We start from the raw sequence: 19135 nt of genomic DNA, 5'->3' as shown, positions 1-19135 counted from the left end.
TGGTTATTGCGATGTTACTTTCCTTTAGGGGATGACCCAACAAGGGCTGATGAGACAATCCATGGCTAGTTTAAGATCCCATCTGGGAGACAGCTGAAACTGTAATTAAGTCAGTTTGTGGGGGTGGAGCTTAGCATGAGCAACTCCATTTTTTTTTTAAAGATTTTATTTACTTATTTATTTGACAGAGAGAAATCACAAGTAAGCAGAGAGACAGGCAGAGAGAGAGTGGAGGAAGCAGACTCCCAGCCAAGCAGAGAACCTGATGCAGGGCTCGATCCCAGGACCCTGGGATCATGACCTGAGCTGAAGGCAGAGGCGTAACCCACTGAGCCACCCAGGCACCCTAAGCAACTCCATTTTGAACCTGTTCTTCTTAATGTGCCTAAGCATGAATTATGCAGACTTAGCCTAATCATCTCCCACAAAAGCTAAAGATGAGCACATTGACGATGAAACCATCACAGTTTAGACCAGACCATTCAGATCAGGGTTTCTGGTCCTCAGCTCTGTTGACCTTCTTGATCAGGGATCTTGGGGGATGTTTAGCTGTGTTCCTGACCATTCCTGATTGGATAGTAGTAGCAAACCTCGACCACTCCCACCCCCAGGTTGTGACAACCCAACAGGTCTCTTGGGGGCTGAATCCCTGCCCAACCCCCACCTTGAGAACCATGATGTAGACGTGAGAATTTCAGAAAGCACAGTTAGTTCCTTGGGATCCCGGATTAGCAGCAGACACAGTGGCTGGTGACAGACCTCCCTGAGTGTGAGAACTCACTTTTGCACATCTTGAACTTGAGCTTTTGGTCCTCCAGTGCCCTGCACTCAGCAGGGTCCTCAACCACCACCTCTGTGAGTAAAGATTGACTCAGCAGCTGACCATGTATTCAACCTGAACATGGTCTCCACAAGTCTGAGTTGTCTAATCCCTTTCTGGAGTCTCCTGAAAACTACAGGAACTAGGCGCACCTAGCATCCCCCAAGATCCCTGATCAAGAAGGTCAACAGAGCTGAGGACCAGAAACCCTGATCTGAATGGGTGGCTCAGTGGGTTAAGCCTCTTCCTTCATCTCAGGTCATGATCCCAGGTTCTGGGATCGAGCCCCACATCGGGCTCTCTGCTCAGCGGGGAGCCTGCCTCGCCCCTTCTCTCTCCGCCTGCCTCTCTGCCTACTTGTGATCTCTGTCAAATAAATAAATAAAAGCTTTATTGAAAAAAAAAAAAAAAAAAAAACTACAGGAACTAGTCACTCTTTTAGAGAATTTCCAAGCCCCATTCAACATTCTCATTCACCATGATGTCTGTGGATTGTGGATATTGTGGACATTTCAGAATTCTGCTAGCCCCAATCTCAGTTGGTCCTCAGATCATTTCTGGCCACACTCAGGTGACCAGTAGAGCCGAAGCAGTCTGTCTTTCGGTTCCCCTCTCTGGTAACCACTGGCTCCGACCCACTGAGCCACAGGAAGTGGGAAGCATTGGGCAGTGGGGCCAAGCCATGAAGGTTATGCCTTTTTCTTAGAAAACAAAGGATCTGTTTTAAGCTAGCAGGAAACCTCCGGGGGGGGGGGGGGGCTGACCTTGATTATTATCAAATAAAGATGGGATTCAGAGAAAACGGTCTTTCATGCCCTGAGTCATTGTCATTTTTCTGGGCTTTTTAATCATAGCATTTCTCTGTGAGAACCATCGACATTACCTAATTTACAAGAGAGGCAATTGACCCTTTTCAAAGCAAATTTTCAGAAGGGGTTCTCCAGGAATTTTAACCCTTTTTATATCTTTAATCAAGACCCTTTGTTATTTCCTGGGCTCTGTGTTACAAGAAATGCCTGAGCGTCATGAAAAGTAAGTTCATAATTACCCAGGATGATTTGGAAATGTCCAGATAGTCCAGACATTTTAAAAATGCAAATACACCATAGACACCTTCATAGACTGTAGAATCTCTCAGTAGGAACCACTTTTTTGTTTGTTTGTTTTAATGCATTGAAAAGCTGAATTCTGCACAGCAGCTAACACTCCGCTGGCTGGATTCCTTGTTTTCTTTCTATCTATGCTCTTCACAGCTCCTGATGTAACGTGGGTTTATCAGTTTCTACTCCTTCCATGATTTTCCTCTCAACCAACATCCTTCTGTCTTAGCAGAACTCTCACCTCCTCAAGGCTAAAAGCCACGCGTCGGACCACTTGAGTTGGTCTAATTCCCTTAGTCTCAAGCTGGGAGTAGAAGGTTAACCTTTGAAAAATAATTCTTTACTTCAGCAAATAATTGCTAACAGAATCGTCCTCCGATTACAAAGAAAAACCCTCAAAATAGGAGCATTATTGCTTTCAGACATTGTCTAAGGAAAATGGACTGGAGGACAACAGACATTTAAAGTGAATACGGAATACCCAGGATTTATCTTCCCCCAACGTAACCACCCTAAACACTGCAGTGAATGAGTCCTCTCCCCTGTGACCTGGCTAGCATCAGTTTTTAATCCGAGATCTTTGCCAGTAGTTTCCTTATGCATTTGTCTATGATGTTTACATGATGAAATAAGAAGCTTCAAGAAGGGTAGGGGCGGCAGATCAGGGCTTTGCAGGGGAGATCGTAAAATCCCTTAACACCAGGACAGCTTCAGACCAGAAACTGAATATAAGTAAGAGTAATTGATTCACATGAGCTAAAACAAAAACAAAAACACCTGTTGCTTTGAATAGTGTCTGGCACAGCAAGTGACAGAGTGATGCCCAGAAATAGGCATTTAAGTACTTATTGTTAATACTCATAAATTAGGGGCAGATCCCTCCCACTGAATTAAAGGAGGGACTGTAAATAAGCCCTGGCACCCAGATTCTGTGTGTCCTGAAGTCATCTCTAATTTGTCCTCTTACTGACCCGAAAGCCAGTCTAGCCCTAGAGGAACAAGAAGATGACACGTGAGTGTTTGCAGTGGAGACCTAATCATAGCCATGGGAACATTGTCCCCCCAAGTGGATCATTTAGCCAAAACAGTACAAATAGACCCATGTTCCTCTTTCAGGAGCCTTTGTTTTAATTCTTGACCAGGACCTTACCCTCCTCAGGTGACAGTCCTTAGGTGATAGAGATGTAGTATCCAGATATGGCAAGGGCCAAAAAGCATTCCAATACGGGGAATAAACCAGACCAGTGGTGACACCCACTACACCCAGATGGGCAGGGTCTTCTTAAATTTGTAGAACCAGTGTACTAGGGGGCTGACTCAGTGAAGGACACATTAGAGAATTTTCTTGCATCACTGCCCCCAAACACGCTCTGCTGGATTCCTTCCTGGAAGTTCTCTCAGCCAGATACTAAATATCAAGACCGGGACGCCTGGGTGGCTCAGTTGGTTAAGCGGCTGCCTTCAGCTCAGGTCATGATCCCAGCGTCCTGGGATCGAGTCCCACATTGGGTTCCTTACTCAGCAGGGAGCCTGCTTCTCTCTCTGTCTCTTCCTGCCATTCTGTCTGCATGTGCGCTCTCTCTCTCTCTCTCTCTCTCTGACAAATAAATAAATAATAATAAAAAATCTTAAAAAAAAAAAACTAAATATCAAGACCCATTTTGAGTATTTAAAATCGTAGTGTGGGGCACCTGGGTGGCTCTGTCGGTTATGTCTGCCTTCATCTCGGGTCATGATCCCAGAGTCCTGGGATCTAGTCCCACATTGGGCCCCTTGCTCAGCAGGGAGCCTGCTTCTCCCTCTGCCTGCTGCTCTCCCTGCTTGTGTGAGTGCTCTCTCTCTCTCTTTCTGACAAATAAATAAATAAAATATTTTTTAAAAAATCAGCAGACTGAGTTAAACACATTGCCCTCCCCATAATGTAGGTGGGTTTCATCCAATCTATTGAAGACCTTACAAGAAAAAGACTGAGGTCCTCCCAGGAAGAAGGAATTCTGCCTGCAGACCACCTTCAGACTCGAGCCGTGACACCAGCTTTGTCCTGGCATCTCCCGACCACCCTACAGATTTCAGACTTGCCAGCCCTCACAACATGTAAGCCGTTCCTAAATGGCTCAACATGTCCTACTGATTCTGTTTCTCTCGAGAACCCAGATTAATACAGGCCTGTTCAACATTTTATATCTGTTCTACAAAGACTTATAACTTGTTTTGCTCACTCTGGACAACTTCATCTCCTCGCCAGTAGGTAGTGGATTTTATCCAATAAACATCTGTTTACCAGTACCTGGAACAGGTCTTTAACTCGGAACTTTATGAAGCCATCACAAGGATATCTAGATACCCTAGAAGAGAGCTGAAGTGGGAATAGTACATAATTGTCTGGCAGATAAATTTATTTAGTCACATTCACTAGCCATCCAACTGGGACACTAGGTTCCAAATCGTTTTCCCCAAAATAGGGGATTAAATCTATCATGCTCAATTCCAGATTTTCTCTGGCGTCACCCAGACCTTCGCGGTCTTCTCTTGTATGCCCACATTGTTCTCCCATAAAGCAGCCCATGCTGGAGGGAGGCTGATTTCAGAACCCTTATTTCTAATTCTCCAACGTACTCTGGTTCCCTTCACACTTGCTTAAGGTCCACTGTAAGTAAGAGAATTCTCATTAGATGTGGTTCAAGGAAATTGCATTTCTCCGGTGCCCTTGGCCAAGTGCTTGCCCCTAGCAACCCATTTCCCTAGGAACGGTCTCCCCCCTCTCTCTGCAGAGCCTCCTCCTTCTGTGGCTCTCTGTCCACGGCCTCTGGGTTCGGTGCTGGCCATGCTACGGCCATAGAAGCTTCTCATTATAAGCGCTCACTGAGTGGAAGAGGATCTTCTAAATTAAGTCCAAATTAAAACCAGAGCTCCCGTTGCCCAGAAACGTGCACCAGTGCTTGAAAGGATACCATTTAACCCCACGATGGAGTGAGTTACACAGTGACATCACCAGTTTCTAATTGAAATAGCTAACATTTACTAAATATTTACCTATAATGCAGGCACTGTTCAAGGCACTTTATTCAAAATACTAAACCTTCCCCACAAGAATCTACAGTGGTTGGTATTGTAATTAAGAGCGTTTTACAGAGGAGAGACCCGAGGCCCACAGAGCCTATAACTTAAGTAGGGACCCACCGCCAACATGGCAGGGCTGGGGTTCAAATCACAGCCTGTGTTTTGTAGACCAACGCTGCAGCCTCCAAAAGAATATCCTGCTTCAGGGCCGGCTTTGTCTTTATCAACAGAGAGACTTTTATATATTTAATATTTATGACACAATTGGATTATATATTTTCATAGTCATTATGTATAACCATATACCATACCAAAAAGGTTCTAACAGGAATTTACATTAAGAGAAACAGTAAGTTTTTGTCTTTTTTTTTTTTTTTTAAGTTTTCATTTATTTGAGAAAGAGTGAGAGAGAGAGAGAGCACAAGAGGGGGCAGGGTCAGAGTGTAAAACAGACTCCCCGCTGAGCAGGGAACCCAATGCGGGACTCGATCCCAGGACCCTGGGATCATGACCTGAGCCGAAGGCAGATGCTTAACTGACTGAGCCATCCAGGTGCCCTTGTCTTTTTTAATGTGGAAAAATTATTGGTTAAGAAATAAGGAGTTAGGGGAAGACAATGATCTCAGAAAAGCATTTCAGAGGAAGCCACCAGACAGAAAACATAGCTCTGGGGTTTCTGACTGCCATGACCGAAAGAGGAACAATAAATCTCATATCTTTCATCATGTGATAAAGTAAGCATGGCAGTTCATGGAAAAAAAGGTACAAATCTGATAATACTGACATGTGAAGAAGACTTATCTTAGGTCTTTTTTTCTTTTTCCAATGACAGTGGTGTCATCAGTTGCAATTTTTTTTAAAGATTTTGTTTATTTATTTGACAGAGAGAGAGAGATCACAAGTAGGCAGAGAGGATGCAGGCAGAGAAAGAGGGGGAAGCAGGCTCCCCACTGGGCAGAGAGCCCGATGTGGGGCTCGATCCCAGGACCCTGAGACCATGACCTGAGCCGAAGGCAGAAGCTTAACCCACTGAGCCACCCAGGCACTCTATCAGTTGCCATTTTAAGACAAAGCAGAAGATGTCCATATATGAAGGTCAACGAAAAGTTTAGGTCCTTGTAATTTCCTTATGCAATCCTTCAAGAAAAATCCAGATAGAATTTCTCTCATGAGGCCAATCACATTTTCAGCAAATAGCTGGCTCAGGCTAAAAGACTCACTGGGTAAGGCTCTCTGACTATCATATGGCTCTAGGAATACGCTAGGGGACAGACCTAGTTGCAGCCATCATGAACTTGTATGCCAACTTCTATTTTTTAAAATTCCAAATGTCTTGATTAAAATAATTTCTGTTTGTTTGTTTGCTTTGCTTTGTCAAATGTACTTATTTCATGAGCCACCAGTCTTCAAGTTAGTACTTTGGGATTAAAAGGACGGATTTCTCTTTTACATCACTCATTTGGCTAATCCAGCTTTGGTGGCCCGGTATTTCCCAGATACACAACGTTTTAATAGAGTTCCTTGTGCCTTAGACCACTTTCTCTTGTTCTGCCTCTTGTCGACATGAACTGAATTCTGATCCAAGCCTTCCAATCGGTAACATGGTTTGCCTGTTCTTCTTTCTTCATCTTCTCTCTCCAAAATAAAGTTCCGTGTCTTCAGCCTTGCAGTGAAGTCCCATCTCCGTGCCCACACGCAGGACTGTCACTTTCCTGTCGCTTCTTCAGGTATGATCTCCTACCAGCTGCCTCCCTATCACCAGGGGGCTGCTTGGAAATACAGACTCTCCGCTCCCACCCCAGACCTTCTGGATCAGACACTCTGGCCATCAGTGCCTGAACAAGCTTTCCAGGTGATTCTAAAGCAGGCTCGAGTTGAGCCCCAGGTTTTCCTTTCTCAAACTTTTAAACCCATTCTTTTCTGACTCCCCTTTTTTCCTAAATCAGTAAGTAGCAGGTAACTGAAACTAAGCCAGACTACACGCTCTGCATCCCCAACCGTCTCAAAATGTGCGAGAGCTTCGGCAGCCTTGGAAATTGACCAAATCCAAACAGATACACATGGGTAAATTGCTTCTTTTAAAATCCCTTATCATGGGGCGCCTGGTTGGCTCAGTGGATTAAAGCCTCTGCCTTCGGCTCAGGTCATGATCTCAGGGTCCTGGGATCGAGCCCCATTTGGGCTCTCTGCTCGGCGGGCAGTCTGCTTCCCTTCCTCTCTCTCTCTGCCTACGTGTGATCTCTGTCTGTCAAATTAAAAAAAAAAAAATTAAAATCCCTTATCATTAGTTTGCCTTCCCATCTGATCTAATATTCTTCATGTTCGTCTCCAAATGTGTTTCGATCTGTCCTTATAACTTCAGTAATGAAGGAGTACAGAGGGAACAGCTCAATTTCCCCCATCCATTCTTCCACTGGGAAAAGAAAGAGACACCGCCTTTCCGAATTGGGTTTCGGGGTACCGGGCTTGCTGTTCTGCATGGATTTTTCCATTCTGTCTGTGGATGTTAACCAAACTGCAGTGGGGAGGAATTGCCCAGCCATAGTCAGAAAGTTGGGCTGATGGCAAGTATTTCCCTCTCTCAGGAGACAGTGTTCTGGCCATCATAGATCAATTCGCTGAGATGGGTCATTTTTTGAAATAAAAATGGTGCAGATTCTTGCCAAGGTTTAGAAAGCTGACGAAAAATTCTCAGACACTTCATTTCAACTTTGTGCCTAATTGCCTTAGACACTTGCTCTTGATGAAAGGCTGACAAATGGGCGTTTTATGATTTCATGGAAACCAAGATGGAGTGCTCTGCTTTTATTGTGACCGCTGATGCATTATAAACAAAATGCAAAATGCACACACTTTAATCTCAGTCAATTTGCGTTTCTTGGGGAGAAGCCAGATAGCCTTTCCCTAAAGGAATGAAGAGCTATATATATTTTTTGTGGTCACAGTGGCTACAGTCATTCTTAAAAGTGCAGGATTTATTTGGCAAAAAAGGAACATTAAGGACTCGGTGACATGTGCTGTCATTAATGGGTGTTGTGCAGTCGTTTTGTACCAGGCATGGATAATTGCCCAACACAAGTGAGAATAACACTCATTTAAAATGTATATATGTAAGTAAAGAGCAGGAAACCAATCATTAAATTAGGAACCATGTCTCGTGGAAGAGCCCATCATGTGTGTTTTGTGCCATTCCTCTTTCATTTACCAATCACAAAACCTACTTTCTCTCTCTCCAACTTAGCAAGAGAGCTCATCTGCCCCTTTACTGAGAAACACAGGACGTCACCAAGGACCCCTGACTGCCCTACTCCCCTCAGATTATGTCCTCACCTCCACTGGGTGTCCTCACCTCAGTTTGCAGACTGAGTCGGCAACAAAGCCTGCTCCCCCAAGTTTCTCCCAAGCCTCAGCTGCCCCTCAGATCTTCTCTGTCTGTTAGCTCTTGCTCTCGTCTCTTCTGTCCCTCCCTGTCCACCGGAACCTCCGCGTGGCTTCCACACTCTGTCTCGCCCCAGTCCAGTACCTTCAACACCACCCTCATTCGGACCCTCCTCTTCTCTCCCCTGGACCCTTCACTAGTCCCTCCAAGAGCAGCTCCTTTCTTCCTAGCATTTTACACCAGAATTACCTTGTTGTTAAGAGGTGTATGTGATCAAGTCAGTTCCCTCCTCAAAAACTCAGCAGTATCCTAAATAAATAAGTAAATAAATAAATAAATAATCTTAATGAGTCTCCAGAGCCTGCACAATCCACCTCTGAGTGCCCAGTTTTCCTCTGCAGAGAAGTCTTCTATATGCTCTTCCAGCCTCAGAAGGCTGCCTGCTGCTCTTTGAGCATCCTGTCCACCTTCAGACCTCTCGCCTTTCCCCGCCCGCAGCTGCACTGTCTTCTGCTTGTTGAAATTCTTATCCTCAGTGTGCTTCTAGTTCAAATCAGTGGCACCCACTTCTGTGTACACATTTTATACTTTTATTACAACATGGCCTTCCATCGTCGTTGGCTTATTTTTCTTTTCTTTAGCTTCCCTATTGAGAAACATGGGGAATTCCCATAATGAGACATTTAAGCACAGAATTAAATCGTGTGCCATTAATTACAGGGATAAACACAGAGGTATTATAGAGGAGAATGTTAGCTCATTTTTAGCTGACATTTTCTTCTTTTGCAATATTACTTAAATGCAGCCATATCTAGAATATTTGTCCTTAGATCATTTAATTTCTCATTTGAAAACAGCATTATGGAAGCTCCATTACAAGTAAGGCTGGAATGAAACATTCATTCTAAGCTCTTAGCCCTGGCTCTCTCTCTGTTGACCCAGCTGCATAGGTTCCGACATGTCATTTCATCCTTCGGAAAGACTCCATTTCCTTATTTGTAAAATGAAGCATTGGTACAACATTCTCCCTAAGGTTTCTACCAAGGATAAATTTTTATTATTTTAGCCATTACCGCAACTTTTCATCTGTTTCTGTTGTACAACGCCAACTGATTGTTAACTTTGATAAGCCATATTTCACAGCATAAACAAGAGTATTTTGAACTCCAAGGACCAAGTATATAATAAAATTATATTATAATTAAGGTATATTATAATAATATTTTAATTTCTTGAGAAATCTCCACACTGTTCTCCAAAGTGGCTGCACCAACTTGCATTCCCACCAACAGTGTAAGAGGGTTCCCCTCTTACATATAATATATAACATTATATTATATTATTATAATATAATAATATTATAATAATAAGACAGGAAACAACATGTGTTAGAGAGGATGTGGAGAGAGGGGAACCCTCTTAACACTGTTGGTAGGAATGCACTTTGGAGAACAGTGTGGAGATTTCTCAAGAAATTAAAAATAAAGCTTCCCTATGACCCTGCCATTGCACTACTGGGTATTTACCCCAAAGATATAGATGTAGTGAAAAGAAGGGCCATCTGTACACCAATGTTTATAGCAGCAATGGCCACGGTCACCAAACTGTGGAAGGAACCAAGATGCCTTTCAACGGATGAATGGATAAGGAAGATGTGGTCCATATACACCATGGAGAATTATGCCTCCATCAAAGGCATGTAGCTACTTGTGTAGCAACATGGACGGAACTGGAAGAGATTATGCTGAGTGAAATAAGTCAAGCAGAGAGAGTCAATTACCATATGGTTTCACTTATTTGTGGAGCATAACAAATAGCATGGAGGACAAGGGGTGTTAGAAAGGAGAAGGGAGTTGGGGGAAATTGCAAGGGGAGGTGAACCATGAGAGACTATGGACTCTGAAAAACAATCTGAGGGTTTTGAAGAGGCGAGGGGTGGGAGGTTGGGGGAACCAGGTGGTGGGTATTAGAGAGGGCACGGATTGCATGGAGCCCTGGGTGTGGTACAAAAACAATGAATACTGCTATGCTGAAAACAAATTAATTAATTAATTATTTTTTTAAGTATATTATAATTAAAGTATATTATAATAATATAATAATAACAATATTATTATTATTATTATTATTATATAATAATTCGAAAAGCCACTTTAGCTGGGGATAAGACACAATAAGAAATAATATGACGAGGTATGCTGGGTACTTGAAAGTGTAGCCCAAGTGGATAGAGCAGGGTGAGCTGACAGAGTGACATCTGAGCAGAGCCTAGAATGACCCCATCAGTCTACACAAGCAAAACTGGGAGCCAGGCAATCTACCCAACCGTGAGTCCAGATTTCAGTGGGCAAACAAACTCCTAGGAGTCAGATCCATTTTCCCAGTGGAGAGGACTTCCCTAAAGTTGAGGCAACGGCATGTCCAGTACAAAGTTTACAGCCTCTCCAGGGCAAAGCTAAAGCACACGGATCATCTGTGATCTCCACAGTAGCAACTCTCCACTGGGACCACACACCTCCAGACCTGTCCCACACATCCAGACACCTGTCCTAGGAGCAGGCCCAGGTATCTTCATGGCCTGCGGCATGGAAGAGGTAGGCTTCCGGTCATGGGTAATTTGTGGTACTTGCCCCTTTAGTCGCATTCAGGAATGTATATGCCAGATTGGAAAGGCACAAGATTGTTACTGTTAGTGGACCTAGTAATTTTCCATTCACGAACTTGAGCAATTTCTTTTCAGTAATATTGGACATCTCACAGCTGATCAAGTCATAGTAATCAGAGGCTGTAGAATTAGGTCCACCTCCCCCCTCCCCAGTCCCCACTCGAGCTGCCCATCCCTTAAATGTCATCACTCACCACTGCACGCCGGCTCTTAATGTGAGCTCTGTCCCAGCTACACTCCAGAGCATAAGGACGGGACTGTGAACTCTGGAGTTCAGATCCTTGTTCTGTCACGCACTTGCTCTGGGACCAAGTTCATCAGACTTTCTCAGTGTTGGCAATAATAGTACCTAACTCAGAACTTCATAGCCATCGCTGATACTATTTTATTGATAAAAATAAAAGCCTTGCTATTGTTGACAGGGTTTTAATGGCCTCTTCAAAACATCCCTCCTCATTTATACCAGCAAGCATCCAGAAGGTCTTTTCCCGCCCTTCCCCCTGTGGTCTTTTTATCCAGCAGGGGCTGGTTCAAGTTTTGCTCCCTTCCTCCTCCACGGTCAACCTTCTGATTAGTTCAGTTTTCTTGGAGGTCTTGAGTCCTGACCAACACAACCACATGCTTTGTCCCTTCCTGTCTCCCAGCTCCTTTCCTTTCCCATCTGGCCTGTAGCCTCAGGAAGGGCCAGAATCTTGTCCTTCATTTATTGCACCACCTTCTTCACTTAAATTAGGAATAAATGAATAAACTTTTATCCCCAGCAGGGTGCCTGGGTGGCTCCGTCAGTTAAGCCTCTGACTCTTGATTTCGGCTCAGGTCATGATCTCAGGGTTATGAGATTGAGGATTGAGCCCCACGTGAGGCTCCACACTGGGTGTGGAACCTGCATAAGATTCTTTCTTTCCAGGACACTTGGGTGACTCAGTCATGACCCTGGAGTCCCCGGTTCCAGTCCCTCATTGCGCTCCTCCCTCAGTGTGGAGTCTGCTTTCTCCTCTGACCCTCTCCCTTTTCATGCTCTCTCACACTCTAATAAATAAATAAAATCCTTTAAAAAAAAAAAAAGTTTCTTTCCTCTGCCCCTTCTCTCCCTCTCAAAAAAATTAAAAAATTAAAAAATCCTCAGCATAAAGCCTTCCTTTGCGCCCCCAGTTCAAATAACTGCTCCCCGCTCTGTGAAGTCATTTTATGTATTAGCAACCCCGTCTTGCATCATGGGAAGTGGTTCGTGCCTGAGATTGGGGACACTTATGCTCAGTAGGCGACCAAATAAAAATGAAGGAGTCTCAAGGAATGGGATTGTAAAACTATGGAGGAGAAGCGGGTTCTCTTTGAAGGCTTACACGTTTTTGAAAATATGGGTTGTAGTCTAATGGTGGACTAGGAAATCATTCAAATCTAGTTTCTAACATAGTGGGTTACGAACAGCAATTCTAGTAGAGTGGCATAGACTAGAACTAGAAAGAATAAAATAGGAAGACTTGGCACGCATTTGATGAAACAAATTATTGTATCTGCTCTCAATTTCTCGTTCCATAGGTCAGGAGTGGACACAGACTCTCCACTTCCAAAGTTTGTGTGTGTGTGTGTGTGAGAGAGAGAGAGAGAGAGAGAGAGAATGAGGGAGGGAGGGAAAGAGAACAGGGTCACAATATAAAACACATTTCTTACGGTAAGTCTCTGTCAAGAAAGGTCTGAGAAATATTCCTCTGTCTCACAGATTAAACATTGGGTCTAAGAAATGTATTTTTAGGATTTCACCCAAAGGACTCTCACATTACCTCAAAGTATCTTAAAATTCTTATCGGGTGAGTAGGAATAGGTGCAATAGTCATCCCAGCATAAAGAAAGGGCTCTGAGGCGATCAGACACAGGTCCAAGGAGCACATCTTGGAGGGGTGAAGTGTTGGGCTTAGCACACACGTGCACACAGAGGCCGTAATTACCTCACAACCAGAGCCTGTATTCAAACTGTTCTATTACCATTTTTTCACTAATCGAGTGGTTTCTGAGCAAATGCGAATCAGGTCTGTAACTGATTATCCCAAGAGTTATCCAAAAATTCACAATTTTTTTAGAAATTGTTAAACGAGGAGTCGTGTAAATTCATGCTTCTTTTAAACTGTAAATATGCTGTCAGGTTGTCCTGGTCTCTAAGTAAGCAAACACCACCACGAAGGGCTGAAAATGATTCCTAGATGCCGAGCGGATATCAGAAATCATCATCTCAACGCCCCCCCAAAGGAAATAATAAATCTAGACTACACTTATCAATGGCTGATACGATTATTCAGGAAAGCAGGCATCAGGCGGGCACCAGCCGAGCCCGGGCAGTCTTGGCATTCCTAGCACTGGGCCAAACGGTTCTTTCTGAGCCTTTTGATTGATGTAGGAATGAAGCACTGCCTGATCAGTGACGTAGTCTTGCCTTAAAAAAAAAATAAAATAAAATTGAACCTGAGTATAATCAAGGTTCTAAATCTAATTGCCGGCTGATAGGAAATCTGAAGGTTGATTGAAGAGACATGGCACCAGGAGGAGGCAATCAGCCACGTCTATGATCAGGCACCACTGTTGTTGACTATCCCACATCCAGATCCTGGAGGGCACATGAAAGCAAATGGCTGGGCTGCCTTCCCAGAGTTTCTGGCTCAGGATTGGCTGGGGCCGAATTTGCATTTCTAACATGTTCGCAGGGGATGCTGGTGCGGCTCCTCCAGGACCCAGGCTTGCCACACTGGTCTACAAGACGATAACCTGCTTACTCGACCTGACCAACCAGTGACCTGGGAGAGAGGGAGGGCTAGGACTGGAGAAGCTAAATCTAAAAGATATACAGCCCCAATGCAATCTACGGGCATGATTCAGATCTCAATTTTAAAAACCTTCAAATACATCCTGGAGTCCCGGGATCGAGTCCCACATCAGGCTCCCAGCTCCATGGGGAGTCTGCTTCTCCCTCTGACCTTCTCCTCGCTCATGCTCTCTCTCACTGTCTCTCTCTCTCAAATAAATAAAAACCTTCAAATACAAAAAAAAAAAAAAATTGTTTTGAAACAACTGGAGAAATGTTAATATGGAGTAGAGGGGGGATTAAGTCAATAAATTACACTTAGTTCTTTTGAGTTCAATAACAGCATAAGGAGGATATTTAAGACTTTTTAAAAGTGAAAAGTTCATGCTGAGAGATTTTTTTTTTGTTTTTGTTTGATAAAATGACAGGATTCCTAAGGATGGGTGAAACAAGATTATCTAAGTATTAGTAATTACTTGACATAAGTCTAGGGGCTTGTTATGTTAGTCTTTCTACTTTTGGGTGTGTTTGAAAGTTTTGATAAGGTTTTGTTTGTTGTTTGTTTGTTTTAAATGACCACTGCCTACACTAGACTTCTTCACATTATAGAGAATTACATTTTCTTCATCTGAAGATCAGCCTCTCAGTGGTCCCAACACTTCGAAAAGTAACCTAACACTCAGAAATAAAGATAAATGGTCTCCCTGCCCCAGAAGTGGCTGTAATGAAACTATACTAAAGTCACGAATAATCCATCATCTTCAAATGTCATTCAGACTTACCTAATATGTAGTTCCGTAAAATATGGTCTGTCTAGTTTCTCATTCCTCGTTAGATTTCATAAAGGAAGTCTGCTTGATGGGTATTGTGACAGCAGGAAAAACAATAGCTCACAGCTGGCCATTTACAGAACCAAATAAAAATGTGTAAAAGAATTGGACCCACACATTATACAGTGATTACTGACTAATTCATCAATTAAAATGGAGGCTTTACTGAGCTTTTATGTTCAGTTACCATCCTAATTCCCTTCCTTATAGTAATGCTCTTAAACCACATGGTAGCCCAGTGAGACTGGCCCTGTTATGGACAGTTTACAGGTAAAGGAACTGGAGCACAGAGAGGTTAAGTAACTTGCCTGAAATCACACAGCAAGAGACTGTACTCTTAACTTTTAGTGCCACCTCATTAATAAAAGTTTAATTGTACTCATTGTTTTCTAAGATATGTATCAAGGTGAAATAAAAGTATAAAATATAGTTTAGACATTTTTTCTATTGAAATTTATTTTAAAGAGTTTTTAAAAGCTGTCTAAAGGGATAAACAAGCTATTTGGAAATCTCCCTGAAGAAAGCATTATATGGTAGAAAGATTATAGACTTTCATTAAAAAGACTTGGGCTCAGAGTTGAGCTCCATCTATAAGCAGCTGTGGAATCTTAGGCAAGTTACTTGACCTTTCTGATCCTCTGATCTCTCCACTTCAACATGAAAGCAGTAATTCATAATGTTACAAGGATCAGATGAATTTATGGCATATAATGAGTCCATATCCCTCCCTCTCATGTGGAAGAGCTGGATAACAGAGTTTCGTTGTAATAGACACACTGAAATTAGCGGAAGAAAAATCCTAGAAGGAGCCTACTAAACAGCCCTACCCCGATATTCAAGCAAATTAGCAGAGATGAGAAGAATGATGGAACATCCCTTCAAAATGGTTACATGAAAAGCCTACAGAAATTTCTTATCCAGGAAAGGTAAAACAAGACACAAGAGTTGGTCTCAAGGATACAAGTCATCGTGGAAGGGAGGGAGGGATGGGTCCAAGGATATTCTGTGTCCAAAGATTGGGAAGGAGGAAGGAGGGATGCTCAGAGCAAACGGAGCTGTGGACAGCTAATAACTTGGGCCCGTGGGAGCCTATGCATCTGCAGTGACCAGGGAAGGCCAGCCAGCACATGGCATCAGTGGGGGACAGGAGGAGAGAGGGACACCTGCTGTGTAACACCTGCCCTGATGTCCAGCACCAGGAACCACGGCATAAAGGTCTTTAAACATCCGCTCCAACATCGTGGTCCATGGTGGGTACCGGCCACAGCAGCAGTGGTGCTGTTTAGACCCAGATGCTGCTTCTTCCCACTGCTTCTGGAGACACTGCCTTGGACAAGGATGGCTTTACAAAGGTAAAATGGTAGAGCAGCGGCACTAAGACCCTGAAACCCCAGGACAAATCTGAAATTCCACCTGAGTCTCCCAGAACTTTTCTGGAGGAATTCAAGGGATTTGGAGCTCCATGGAGGGCATATGCAAAGCCAAATCAGTCTCTTGTGGCCGAGATTTTGACTCTAGTTTATCACCAGCAGCTAGAACCTAGGAAATACCGATGGCATACATGTTTCTGTGTAGCACTCAATATTTTCCATCAGGAAAGAAAGATAATATTCAAAGGTACATTCCTTGAAATGAAACCTTTTAAATGAATCTGAAAATATCGGGTCAGTGGAATACCCTCTAAGGGGAGAGAATGCTATCCAAGATATTCGAAGGACTTTGAAATGTAAAATTTTTCAATTATAGATTAGGCATACACCGAAGGGGACACTGGTAATTATGTCACCCTAGACCTTCCTGAACCCAGACCTTATTACTGGATACCCATTAATAAGGCTGCCATTTAGACAGTATTAACTGTCCAGCCTTCAGGCCCGTGGTGCACCTGCCAGACTGGCTCCCAGGCCTCTCTGCTCTGTTCCCAGTTCAAAAGAGGAAACTTTGCTTAGAACTCTGGGCCAGCAGCATGCATAGGCAATTCAGCCTTTTCCCATAAGGCTTTCAAAGCAGCACTGAAAAGCTTCCCAGGATATGCACACAGATGGGCGCTTCTGAAAGAACCCTTGGACACACTGCCCAGGGCTGACCCTTGCCGGGCAGCAGAAAAAGAAGGGAGAGCCCGCTGTGGGCCAGGCATTGTGCAACAAATCAAAGCCAGGACGAGGACCCAGCCAGCTGGACAATGGCTGCGAGAAGCAGCCTCCACAGGCACCAAAATAGAACTGGAACCCACAGTTTTCAGTGTGAAATTAGAATCTGATCTGAGTGTGGGATGTTTTGCATCTTAAAAATAAACTGATGCTATTTCCATGGACATAATGCCCTCAGTATCTGCTACCTTAATAAAAGGATATTTTGTAGGGTATTATTGTTAAAAAAAAAAAAAAACGAGATTGGAAGATCTAAATACTCATTGATGGGAAAGGTCTATTAATTTTTTTAAAAAGCCACTTGAAAATAGGACCAAACGTTTAGTGGTCAAGCTGGTGTGGGGCATAGTTGGTTATTTTATGCTTTGTGTGTTTCTCTAGTTAATTTCACAGCCTTAGGAAAATAGACACTTGAGCAGAATTCAGTCCCACACCTTATGTGAATTAGTGATTATGGCTGGCAGCTTTGTTTGTATGAATACTGGTAAATTTAAAATCTCTTACAGAATAAAGCCAAGACATAAGCTAAAAATTGTTGGGCATCTCAGTACACAAATCCTGTGGAAAGAGTGGGATGGATTTCTAAAAGTAGAATCTTAAACCTACTGCCAGATTACATGCTCAGCAAAGTTGTGCCCATTTTTATCGGTCCTTTGAGAGCGTCTGAGAGTGCCCGTTTCCTTTTGCCTCTGCACCACAAGGTATTATTTCCCTGTATCGGTTTGATCAGCGAAAAGCCTTAATCACGCGTGTTTGCGTTTGCAGTTCTGTGATTGTTCGTAAAGCTAGCCTTGAGCATTGTTCTCTTTCATGCTTACTGGCCCTTGTTTTTCTGCCTCCATGAATTACCAATGTCCTTTGTCCACTTTCCCACTGCTTTGTAAGAACTCTGTGTAAATATTTTCAGCATGAGCATTCTCTTCCCTCTGGACTTCTGGGACACTCCTCTACTCTTCCTCCTCCTGCTCCTATGCCCACACTCCAGTTTGGTGGACCTTAGCCCTGCTCTCTTTCCACTCAGTCACTCCCCCTTAAGCTATCTAACTTGTACAGACATTCAACTGCCCTCCTAGAAAGCTCTCCAAGGAACAAGGACCATGAACACCTTCATGTCACCAAACATCCCAGCTTGCCGGGGACTGAGAAGGTTTCTAAGACTTTCAGTTGTCAAACTGGGAGACGATCCTGAGCAAACTGGTCACCCTGCCAAGTTAGGAGCTCAGTATCTGTGGAATGAATGCATGAGGACCTTGGGGACTACTTTTCCAGCTGGATTACTCTTCTGACTTACAGATCCGTATCTGTAATTGCTCTATGGACAGCACCACTGAAATAAAAGCATCTCACTTCCAATATGTTCAAAGTGCTCTCCCCATTCTTTTCCAAGCCAACCCCGGCCCTGCCAAGCCCTTGCTCTTTTGTATCCACTTTTTTTTTTAACGATTCTCCGCTTTTTCTTTAGCATTTTAGAATCCCAGTACATGTCCTGGTTGTCAGTTTTGTGAGGCAATGGGCCACCATTACGGTCATAATCTGCACTGGGAAACTGATGCCAGTGAAAGGCCAAGCTCCAAGACAGTTCTATCTCCCGTGGCTCTGCTCCCCAGCCCCTTCACAGTTTCTCTCACTGGGATGGTTCTAGAGAGTCAGAATGTGTCCAGCATTTTCCAGGTAATAAAACTTCCTTACACACAAAAGCACATTGTAATAAGTAAAAAGTAGATTACTGATATACTATTAACATAAGTACAGCAGTGAGGGCCAGTATGCAAATAACTATAGTTAAACTGTAAAAAAGGTAAAACTATACTTTGATTATGTAAATTAGATCAAAGCATTCACGTATTCTGTTCCATATTTTACAAAATTGGTAGATCATTTAATCCAGAACTTTACCCTCTCGGTTCATTTTATGATGAATTGGCCAGAAACACCAGAACTTTCACTGACAAAATTTGCTCTGTATCATTCATTGGGCTGGTCTTAGTCTGCTCTAGCATATCACCACACCAAATTAGTCAGGCTAACATGACAAAATACCATAGAATGGGTGGCTTAAACCACAGAAATGTCTTTTCTCACAGTTTTGGCATTGACAAGTCCAAGTTCAGGGTGCCAACGGGTCGGCGTCTGTTGAGAACACTTCCTGGCCTGAAGACAGCTTCCTTCTGGCTGTGTCCCCATGAGCCAAAGAAAATTCTCGCCTTTCTTCCTCTTCTTATAAGGGCACCCATTCTGTTGGCGGCTCCAAGCTCCACCCTGATGACCTCATTTAACCCTGATCATGGCCTTAAAGACCCCATGTCAGTTACATGGGGGGGAAAGGGGCTCAACATA

The 19135-nt window shown here is 43.4% G+C and overlaps 1 protein-coding gene across 2 annotated transcripts in view; it reads left to right on the top strand.

The window, feature by feature from the left end:
* The window catches only part of NWD2 (NACHT and WD repeat domain containing 2), a 182501-nt gene that overhangs the window by 128475 nt on the left and 34891 nt on the right, over positions 1–19135 (top strand). The window lies entirely within an intron of this gene.

The sequence above is a fragment of the Neovison vison genome, chromosome 11 (assembly GCF_020171115.1).
Source record: "Neovison vison isolate M4711 chromosome 11, ASM_NN_V1, whole genome shotgun sequence".
NCBI classification, from domain to species: domain Eukaryota; kingdom Metazoa; phylum Chordata; class Mammalia; order Carnivora; family Mustelidae; genus Neogale; species Neogale vison.
The sequence above is the reverse complement of the archived record's forward strand: the minus strand, read 5'-3'. Positions and strand labels throughout refer to the sequence as shown.